Source organism: Pinus tabuliformis, chromosome 4_1, assembly GCF_031772625.1.
Source record: "Pinus tabuliformis cultivar Carrire ecotype Pingquan chromosome 4_1, CPIR1, whole genome shotgun sequence".
NCBI classification, from domain to species: Eukaryota; Viridiplantae; Streptophyta; class Pinopsida; order Pinales; family Pinaceae; genus Pinus; species Pinus tabuliformis.
The window spans coordinates 610718871-610730889 of NC_142303.1; positions in this window are offsets into that span (position 1 = coordinate 610718871).

The window sequence follows — 12019 nt, forward strand, 5'->3', positions numbered from 1 at the left end:
AAACAAAAGTATCACCTCCTTCTCCATTGAACTACTACGTCACCAATTAGGTCTTGTATCCATCCATTTAACAATTACAAGTAAATACATGAAATAACCATGACATGAACCGGTCATTAAAACATGCTTATAACCAGCATAAAACCATGTAAATATCATAGATAAGATAGCCATTGAATCCACATATAAATCAGTGAAAAAGTATAATAACCTATCTTTTATTACTCATAGGCAAATAAGACCAGGTTCAGGACTTCCACGTACCACCCGACCATAGACATGGCTGAACCAAATCTCACTTTCATCCAGTCACCCCTGTGCCATATTCCAAGCATGAATGTGGGATCTCATAGAAAAACCAAGGGAATTCATAGGTTAAACAACCTCCACCCTCATCAAACCATGATCACAACTGAACCAAACTTAGAATTCCATCTGGAATCCATCACTATCCTTGAGAAAAATTCCATCTCCTTGTCTCTCGGTCTTTATCACAATCAAAACCAAATCATTAGGCCCTAAACCAAGACTTCTCCCTCAGCCTTTACCATGTATCCTGCAAAAACCAGTCAAGGGATTCCTAGGCCTTTGGGAATGGAACTTGAGACCACCTCCTCCCTGGATTCTGAAATCCATCTGGTACACCAAAGCTCAAAAACCAAAATAAACATCCCAATATACCAGGTATCCATAAGAAGGCAATACTAGGCTGAAAACCACTGTCATAACCCATCAAAACCATGCCATCGACAACAAGAGAACCATACACCAACATGTAAATCCATGCATGTCCAAACCAACTAGGAAATCACACATGCAAATGGTTATATGCAAGTATTCTTATTGAAGTTGCTTGAATCTTTCTTTCATTTCCTTGATCCTTGCTTCCTTTCCCTTTCCCTTGCTTTCTTTTCCTTCCTTGATCCAAAGCTAGAGTGCTCCAAGACTCTAAGTGACCAAGAGTGAGAGAGAGAGAGAGAGAGAGTAATGAGAGAGCTCCAAAGCTAAACTAACAAAAGGTTAGAAAAAGCCTGTCAACTGATCCTCAAAAGGATTTTTATTAATGAGGTCTCTAATTTCTTCATTTTCCATTATTTTCCTTCAATTTCCTCTTCACATGCAACCTGTGACCTTTCACCTTACTTTTCTCCTAATTCCCTTTATTTTCATAAATAAATGTGCCAAAAATGCCTTTTTTTTCCTTTTAATGCCATTGCCTTAGCCTTTGCCTATTTTCCTTAGCCAAAACACACATACAGTGAAGCCCACTAGGATATATTTTCCCAACATTCAATTTGGAATAAGCATCCCTTAACCGTGGTCTTATTTTTCCTTTATTAACCTTTATTACATGAAAATTTCCATAGGGTTGTACATTTTCACTCCACATATACTCTATAAGATCCAAAAGCTTTCCTATCCTGCACTATTACAGCTACTCTGTTATTTTTTGATTGATTACCTAAAGTTTCATGACTCCATGCCCAATGGAATATCCCTGCATCTTTCAACCAAACCTTTGAAAAATCCCACCTCACGCTTTCATAACTAGCCTAATATCTTAAACATAAATCTAAATCATATTGAGAGAACCCTCTCTAAAGCTGGAAAGGCTATATCCCAACTTTTAAAGTGGTTTTGTGGTTACCTCTGGGTTTCTCTCCTCAGCCTAGGGAAATTACGCAGTGATAACAAGATGAAAGTATGACATTTCAAGCTCAAATTTTGAGAGGTCTCTTAACATCGAAAACATTAAAGAAGCTACAACTCTATTGGGTATTCAAAAATCAATGAAAGATAAAAAGGTGAAGGAAAATGTGATTCAAAATATAAATAGAGCTTTAAAATCAATTGGAAGATCTAGAAAGAAAAGTAATATAGATACACATACAACAATACAAATGGCAGTGGTTTCATCAAGTACTAAAGAAAATCGTTTGGCAAAATCTATGGAAAAATCATTAGGGACCTCACGAAAAACATTTCACAAACATAGGAAAATTTGATTGCAAATAGATGTAAATGATGAGCTCGCTTGTTGGACAGTTATTTGTAGGCAACCATACAAATATAGACTTGGAGAAGATGTTAAAAAAATAATATATGAATATTGGATGAAAAAATCACATGTTTCACCAACATTAAGGGATGTGATGTGGCAAAGAATAACACGAAATAAATATGACGAACATGAAAAACATATCTTAGACACCACTCAGCTAGATTTGTTCAATAAGTTCATAGAAGAGAATCGTGGAACTAATGTCTCAATCAGTAGTTTTGTGCAACAAAAACCATGCTATGTTAAACTTATCATTGTACGTGACACTTGTTGTTGCCGTTATCATGTGGAATTTCAATTATATTATGGCACCTTCCTTAATTTTGGTAAAACATTTTCAAAAAATTCACCTCCTCCTTCCACTATCCATGATTTCATATCCAAAATTCTATGTGCAAGAGAAAGTCATGAATTAGTTTACCAAAAGAAATGCGTTGGTGGTAAAAAATGAGATCATTGTGGAAATTTGAATTTATTTCACAACAAATATTCTATTGATATAAATGATAAATCATTGTCTAACATAAAAGTGAAATGGGAGATATATGAATATATCCATACATCGATTAGTTCAAATAATAGTACAAATGCTAAAAGGATTGATTCACAAGAAGAAGAAATTTATGTGATAGAGTTTTTGAAGAAATTTGAGACATAAATTTATAAGTACACCAAGCATTTGCATAGAAATCGATGGCGGGACCTGGAATTCAAAAAATCCGGTGAAATGTTTCCACCAGGAACCATTTTGTCAATAGTTGATTTTGCAAAGAATTACACATTTGTTGCACAAAATGAAATAAAGGGTGAATATTATCATCTTGACCAAGTCTCTATGCTTGTCCATATTCTATATAGACATGCTAAACAAAATGTTGATCATATAGAAAGCATCATTGAGAATCAACATGTTATTAAAGAATATCACTTTTATTTCAACGATGATCATACACATGATACACATTTTGTACAACATTGTTTTGATAAGATTTATGACTCATTGAAAGGTCGTGAAATAAAATTCAATGAACATTAGATATGGTCAGATGGATGCAAAGGTCAATTCAAATATTCATGAACATTCTTTTGGTCATGTCATCTTCATAAGAAATCCCACATTAAACATTGTTGGAATTTCTTTGAGACTGGTCATGGAAAAGGAGAACATGATGGTGTAGCATCGTGTATAAAACAAGCATTTCGAAGATATCAAATGGACCACTCTACAAACCGACTTGTCTCAGCTGAATAAGTTTTTCAATGGTGCGTTGCTACACTAATCCATCAGACTAACCCATCAAGGGAGGTACGGAGGTATGTACATGTATACAAATTAACTTGTATAAAATTTTAATATGTGATATTTTTTTATTAATTTTCTAATTTTAAACATTTATAAATTATATAGTTTAAAAAATATCATGATGATTACCTTTGATATATAGATTGTATTTTAAATATATTTAAATTCTTGTTTGAATTTACTATAGGTTTGTTTGGCATATTGTAGTCCAAGATGTAGATAGATCGATTACATATGAAGCTGAAATAGGAAAAGGGACTCAAAAATTGCATTCAATTAAAACAAAGGATTGCTGAAATGTGTTTGCATTTGATAACGAAAATATTCTTGTTTTTGTCCTGTTTGCATAGAGGACATCAATCCAATGATGTTTGTGAAAACAATATGTATGTAAAAGTTTGGCAACATACATAACTAAATACAAAGGGGAAAATGTTAGTTGCAAGCTTCAAAGAGATGGAATCAGAGGAGACTATAGTATCATCTGAAGGTGATCGAGTTTCTGATCTTGTTAGAGAAGGTAACATTTCAATTGCTTTCAAAGGATATATATGTGTTTTTTTTTTTTTTAAATTGCATATAAGTATCTAGATAATAGTTAAAATATAGAGATCTAGAAATATATAATAAAATCAAATCCATGTTGATAAAGTTAATTTCATTTTAATTATGATCTGAATTTACACTTGTTTTATTGTGCAGGAGATGTTTTTGTCGTAGTTTCACCCATTAACAACATAGAAAATGTCAAGTATTTTTTTATGAGGTCCACTTAACGAAAGATGAACTTATTGGAAGACTATAATGATAACAATTTTATATATGAAAGAGGATCTATTATACTGAAAGGTTATTTTTTCCAAGAAACTCATCAATCTGAGAGTAATGTTTACTTTCAAGACTATCAACCCAATGTCCTAATTTGTCAATATAGTCACTTGGTGTGTGCAGCGCGCATAATGTTGATAGAAGTTCAATCAAAAAAATAATTGAAAGTTAAAAAATGGACAATGTCAAAAGTTGACCATGAATGGATCATTGAGGATGACATTCCATTAGAATTTTTTTAATTGAATTGCCCAACAATTTCTTCTCCTTGGATTCATCTTTCAGAACTTAGAGTTCAAGTACATTGTTAGCCTTTCTTTTTGTGCACTCTTAAGTTGTACATTCTTAAGAATGTGATGATGTGAAAGTGATGCTCAATGGATCTTGTATTGAGTTACAAAGATATATGTATACTTCCTATTATGTAGGTGTATTTAGGATTTGATGCCACTAATATTATGTTTGCATGCATGGCATACATTCTCTGGTCTTAAACGATTTCATACATGAATGAAAAATGTATTATCCTTTCTATACATGAATTAAATTTCATGTACATACCACATTTTATAATGCAATTTTAAGTTATGATTGTTATAGACATCTACAACAAATTATAAGATTCATTCAAATGCAAAATGTACCATGTTTTGTAATTTGCAATTTTACTAGATTCATTTTAAATAAATTGACAAAACAACTTTAAACAAAACCTAAGAATCATCTACTAACATTATAAGAATGATTGAATGCAAAATGTACCAACTAAATGCAAATTTACTTTCATTGCTACATATTCATGAACTTAAATATGTAAAACCTTTAAAAGCATCAAACCATGCATCATGCAAATTGTGGGCCATGTTTTATAATGCAATTTTATCTAGTATGTTTGTGCATTCAAACAACTTTATATTAAAAGTTAACTATCAACCGACATCCATAGTAGCCTTTCTATACATGAATGTAAAATGTACATACCATATTTTATAATGCAATTTCAATTTATAGTTGTTTTAGACATCTACACCAAATTATAATATTCAATCAAATGCAAAACGTACCATGTTTTGTAATTTGCAATTTTACTAGATTCATTTTAAATAAATTGACAAAACAAATTTAAACAAAACCTGAGAATCATCTACTAACATTATAAGAATGATCATGCAAAATGTATCAACTAAATGCAAATTTACTTTCATTGTTACATATTCATGAACCTAAATATTTAAAACCTTTAAGCATCAAACCATGCATTGTGCAAATTGTACCATGTTTTATAATGCAATATTATAGTGTGTTTGTGCATGAACAACTTTATATTAAAAGTTAACTATCAACCGATTTCCATAGTAACCTTTCTATACATGAATGAAAAATGTACATACCATATTTTATAATGCAATATTTATGATTGTTTTAGACATCTACACTGAATTAAAAGATTCATTCAAATGAAAAATGTACCATGTTTTGTAATTTGCAATTTTAATAGATTCATTTTAAATAACTTGACAAAAAAACTTTAAACAAAACCTAAGAATCATCTACTAACATTATAATAATGATTGAATGCAAAATGTACCAACTAAATGCAAATTTACTTTCATTGCTACATATTCATGAAATTAAATATGTAAAACCTTTAAAAGCATGAAATCATGCATCATGAAAATTGTGGGCCATGTTTTATAATGCAATTTTATCTAGTATGTTTGTTCATTCAAACAACTTTATATTAAAAGTTAATTATCAATCGACATCCATAGAAGCCTTTCTATACATGAATTCAAAATGTACATACCATATTTTATAATAAAATTTTAATTTATAATTATTTTAGACATATACACCAAATTATAAGATTCATTCAAATGCAAAATGTACCATGTTCTGTAATTTTCAATTTTACTATATTCATTTTAAATAAATTGACAAAACAACTTTAAACAAAACCTAAGAATCATCTACTAACATTATAAGAATGATCATGCAAAATGTACGAACTAAATACAAATTTACTTTCATTGCTACATATTCATGAACTTAAATATGTAAAACCTTCAAGCATCATGCAAATTGTACTGTGTTTTATAATGCAATATTATAGTATGTTTGTGCATGAACAACTTAATATTAAAAGTTAATTATCAACCGACCTCCATAGTAGCCTTTCCATACATGAATGCAAAATGTACATACCATATTTTATAATGCAATTTTTATGATTATTTTAGACATCTACACCTAATTATAAGATTCATTCAAATGCAAAATGTACCATTTTTTGTAATTTTCAATTTTAATAGATTCATTTTAAATAACAAGTGACAAAACAACTTTAAACAAAACCTATGAATCATGTACTAACATTATAACAATGATTATGCAAAATGTACCAACTAAATGCAAATTTAATTTCAGTGCTACATATTCATGAACTTAAATATGTAAAACCTTTAAGCATCAAACCATGCATCATGCAAATTGTACCATGTTTTATAATGCAATATTATAGTATGTTTGTGCATGAACAAATTTATATTAAAAGTTAACTATCAACCAACATCCATAGTAGTCTTTCTATACATGAATAAAAAATGTGCATACCATATTTTATAATGCAGTTTTTATGATTATTTTAGACATCTACACCTAATTATAAGAATCATTCAAATGCAAAATGTACCATGTTTTGTAATTTTCAATTTTAATAGATTCATTTTAAATAACAAGTGACAAAACAACTTTAAACAAAACCTAAGAATCATCTACTAACATTATAACAATGATTATGCAAAATGTACCAACTAAATGAAAATTTACTTTCATTGCTACATATTCACGAACTTAAATATGTAAAACCAAGTTTTAAGCATCAAAACATGCATCATGCAAATTGCACCATGCAAAATGTACATAAACTCCAAAATTAGCATGTATTAAATCATAATAAAGAGTTCTAGATTTAAAATATGTCCAAAATTATATATATATATATATATATATATATATATATATATATATATATATATATATATATATATACATATACATATACATATACATATACATATACATATACATATACATATATATCATAAAAAGTTGTCAAATAAAAATATGCATCAATTCATAATAAAGAGTTTTACTTTAAATATTTCCAAAATTTATATCATGATAAAAGTAAATATAACTTAAAAAGGTTGTCAAATAAAAAGTTGCATCAATTTAGAGAATCTCGCTGAAATATATGATCAATCAACCTCCTCATGCTCTCATATGAATCATGGGTGCCCTGCACAACATGTGTAATTGCATATATACATAAGATTATGTACTTTAAAATTAAATTTTAATGTTTTAAAATTAAATGAGAATGTAATCATCAAAACAAAATTATAAAAAGTTTCAAATTCCATACAATACCTCATGTTGTTCCCCCTCCATTGTTCCCTTGTGGTGTTCGCCATGCATTGTGCCCTCATGGATAAATTGTACAATACACGTGCATGTATTATATTAAAATTTTAAAATTGCACATGAAAATGCATAAACTAGATCAATATTAAAAAAATAAAGTATCAACTTTTTCAAATTGTCTAGACGATTCAATCCTTGTAACCAACTAAAGTTTCAAATTCCATGCAATACCTCGTGGTGTTCCCCTTGCATTTCTCCCACCTGGATGCCCTGTACAATACATGTACATGTATATATTAAAAATTTGAAATTGCACATGAAAATGTATAAAATCGCAATATTAAAAAATTGTTACACGACTTTTTCAAATTGTTTAGATGATCTTATCCCCATTGTCGACTCCATCACTAAATTCCTTGGAGAATGGAAATCGTCTCCACAAACCTAAAATTCGAAATTTTTACAACTGTAAGATAAATCTATCTCATTTTTTAATGAAACTTGCACTTCAATTATAACACAACATAAGTGAAATATTCAATACTTGTGACAATAAATTATTCGACACATCTCCTAGTGGAGAGGAAGACGGTGGCACTATGTAGAAAACATCGGACGAAATCAAAATCTATTAAAATTTAATTATATATACATAATTATTTCTTTTAAAAATATGTCCTCATAATATCGATATAATAAAAGTAGAATAATAATTGTATCAACATGAACTCTTCAAAAAAATCTAACATCTCTCAAAATATCTTGATTGGAACCTGAACCTGGGACCGTGATATTATCAAAATTTTCATTCAACAAATGATTTAACTGCAAATGGTGAACATATGATACATTTGCGTTAGATTATATCTGAAAAAATTAACAAAATGTATGTGAATCAAGATTAACACATACATTAAAAATTACATTAAAATATCCACCCTAACCATTAACACATACCGATCCCACACCCTCTTCGTCATGAATAATTAGGTCTTGCCAACCATTACGACAACCCTTTGCATATGCTTTAAGCTCCTCAATATTCATATTATCTATCTCCTCATTTTTTTTATATACAAAATGAGCACGTGCATTAACTTATGCTCTTTTTCGATTTAGACTAATATCAATTCCAGTCAATGCACTCTAGATGTTGTCTATAATGGATTCCCTTCCTTCTCGATCAATTTGAGAAGTGGCATCCATCTCTGACCACAAAGTTACCATAAGAGGAGGTTGGCATACCAAACATGGCAGAGGGTGAGGCAATTCAGTATCACGTAATGCGCCCTTACAATCACATACCTCTCCGAGTACCATAACATTCAAATGGAAGGCCATTATAATCGGGTTTCATACCCAAGAAGAATTTTGCATAAAATAATTTTGTAAAATAAATTGGAACCTCGTCATTCCATGGCATCTTTCCATATGCTGCAAGGAACATATCATACAAATGGCTGGCTATATCAGGGTTCTTGAAATATTGCACCTTGAGCATCTTTCTTTTCATCCCTTCTTTGAAATTAAACATAGATTTTGCATTTTCTTTTGCAAACCTTTTACTAACTTCAGCCCATTTATCGGGACCCATTACTACTTCCTTTCTACGCATCATCATTTCTACAAATCAAGTTGTGGTTGCCCCAAGCTTCTCGTAAATATCAAGAAATGAGCTTAGAGAGTACAAAGTTATTTCTAAGATTTCTCGACACTCTGCAGGGAGCTCCAAACTCCCAAGACTTTTGCACCTTTGTAATGTACATTGTTGGAGGTTTTTTTCCAAATGAAGCTCATCAATAATATCATATGGATAAGTGGTAGTTGGTGTATGGCCTTCATCTTGAATTTTTGACTTTGCTTATGTCTACTTGGAGAAACATTTTTACCATCTACATCAATATATAAAATTACATAAATATAAAAACATGTGAACAAATGTATTCATACACATGCAAGATAGTCATGTACACGCATATGTACATACAATTCATTTACATGTACATATATATATATATATATATATATATATATATATATATATATATATATATATATATATATATATATATATAATTTACCAAAATGATGAGGATCATGATGATCCGATTGAGATTGATGACCACCCGGAGAATGTTGACCACCCTCATGCGACAACATAGTGAGCGAAGCTTCTAAAAAAAATTAGAAAATCAATTCAATATATATATATGTGTGTGTGTGTGTGTGTGTGTGTGTGTGTTTACATACATATGATTCTACCTATTTATCATTTAAGTAAACACACACACACACACACACACACATATATACCATACCACAATGGTGTGAACAATGGCCCTCCATTGATTGAGTAGATACTCTTTTCGACCTAGTTTGAGATGCTCCTAAAAAAATAAAATTTATTATAAATTAATTTAAAGCTAAATTGATTAAAAAAAATCAATTTCATATGTATACATACATATGATTATATTCAAATATCATTTAAAAACTTTCACATAAACATATATATACCACGATCATGATGGACCTCCCCCGATTCATTTGATATTCTCTTTGATCCATGACCTCCCCCTCTAGTAGATGCATGAGACTCTAATAATGCTCACCTCGAAGAATCATGTGGAAAATGCGCATCCATGATATGGATATTTATAGATGTATATCTATATGATATTTAAAAAGTTACCTCATCCATTTACAATTCTTTTTAAATTTGCTATTTAAAAAAATCAAGAATTCAGAAAATTGTTGTAACCCTTGAAGTTACCTCATGCATTTAAAAATCTTGAAATTTCTATTTAAAAAGGTTAATAACTTAGAAAATTGATGTAACCCTTGAAGTTACCTCATGAATTTAATTGATGTAACCCTTGAAATTACATCATGCATTTTAAGATCTTAAAATTGCTATTTAAAAACATTGAAAGAATTCAGAAAATTAATGTAACAATTTGAAGCTCTTCATTTAAAATATTCTCAAGGCTAAAAACACAAATGTTGAAGCACACACATTTTGAAAATTAAATACATTTTTTTCTAAAACATGTCAATTTCACCAAGTTGTGCTTACATAGTGGGGGCACACTTGGTATAGAATTGAAAAAAAACACACGGCCATTAAAAACAACACATTTATAACTAAACACACACACACACACACACATCAAAGATATCTTACAATCTCCATCAATAAATTTTGATGGAGAGCTTCTTAACACTGATTCATCTTTCACACACAAATCTTTAATTAGAATTGCCCCATACAATAGATCACTAGACATATTATTAACATTTGCACAATGTCTTATGCTAAATGATTGAAATTGACTAACATTTTTTTTTTCTTCTCCATGCAGGTGTTTTAACCTTTCATTTTAAACTTTGTACACGCATTTCATCTGGTTGCACACAAGTTCGGAATTGGTGAAGACTACAATTCCATTAGATCCATACTCCCTAGTTGTTATTAAGCCTTATATCAATGCAATATAATATGCTTCATTATTTTTTATTCTTCGAGGTACATTCCTTTTCCTTTGGAGGACTTTGTTTGTCACAATATTGCATAGAACATAAGTAATCATTGCTTGCTTTGGATTGGGATAACAAGAAACTTCTATGCATAATGTCCATTTTTCAACCATGTTTAATGGGTTTTATGATCCCTGTAAAAAACATATTCAATAAAATGAATTTAATATATTTAATTATCGCAAATGTCTTAGTTTATGGGAGAATGATAATAAATAAATAGCTATTGTGATTGAATAATGGAATACTACAAGGATTTAGCCTAGTTTCAAGATCATCTTCTATGTTCTCCTTCATAATTTATATAGGATTGATCGTTTCATCAAGCAATTATAAATTATGATGTTAGCGATCTATTGATTTTAGGAACTGGGTCTATATAAAATAATTTTTTAAATGCATATGTGACAAATTATTTACACCAAGGGTGCATGCTGACTTGTTATCGCTGTTATTCCTCCCTTTGGTTACTTTGCATAAGTTGATTGGAAACACTTGCAATGACGAATATAATGATGTTTTTGTCTCTTTCAATTAGAAGATTGTATTCTTATTATGAGGGATGATTCCCACACTTCCTGACCTTATAATGAATTTACTGACATATATGAGAAGTTGTGTGTTTTGAGTAACCATTTCGGAGAGCTTGATTTGAGAACTTGATTTGAAATAGAATGAGACTTCAAGAAAATATAATCTTAACTACAAATTTGTAGTCGTGTTTACTTATGCTTTGTCAAAACCATGGAATTGAAATTTGACTTAAGACATGTGCTTTATTTTATCATTTCAGGGAGCAGAATCTGAACCGGAAAAGGAATTCAAGAAAAATGTTTGGGTTAAACTAAATGGCATTTATGATC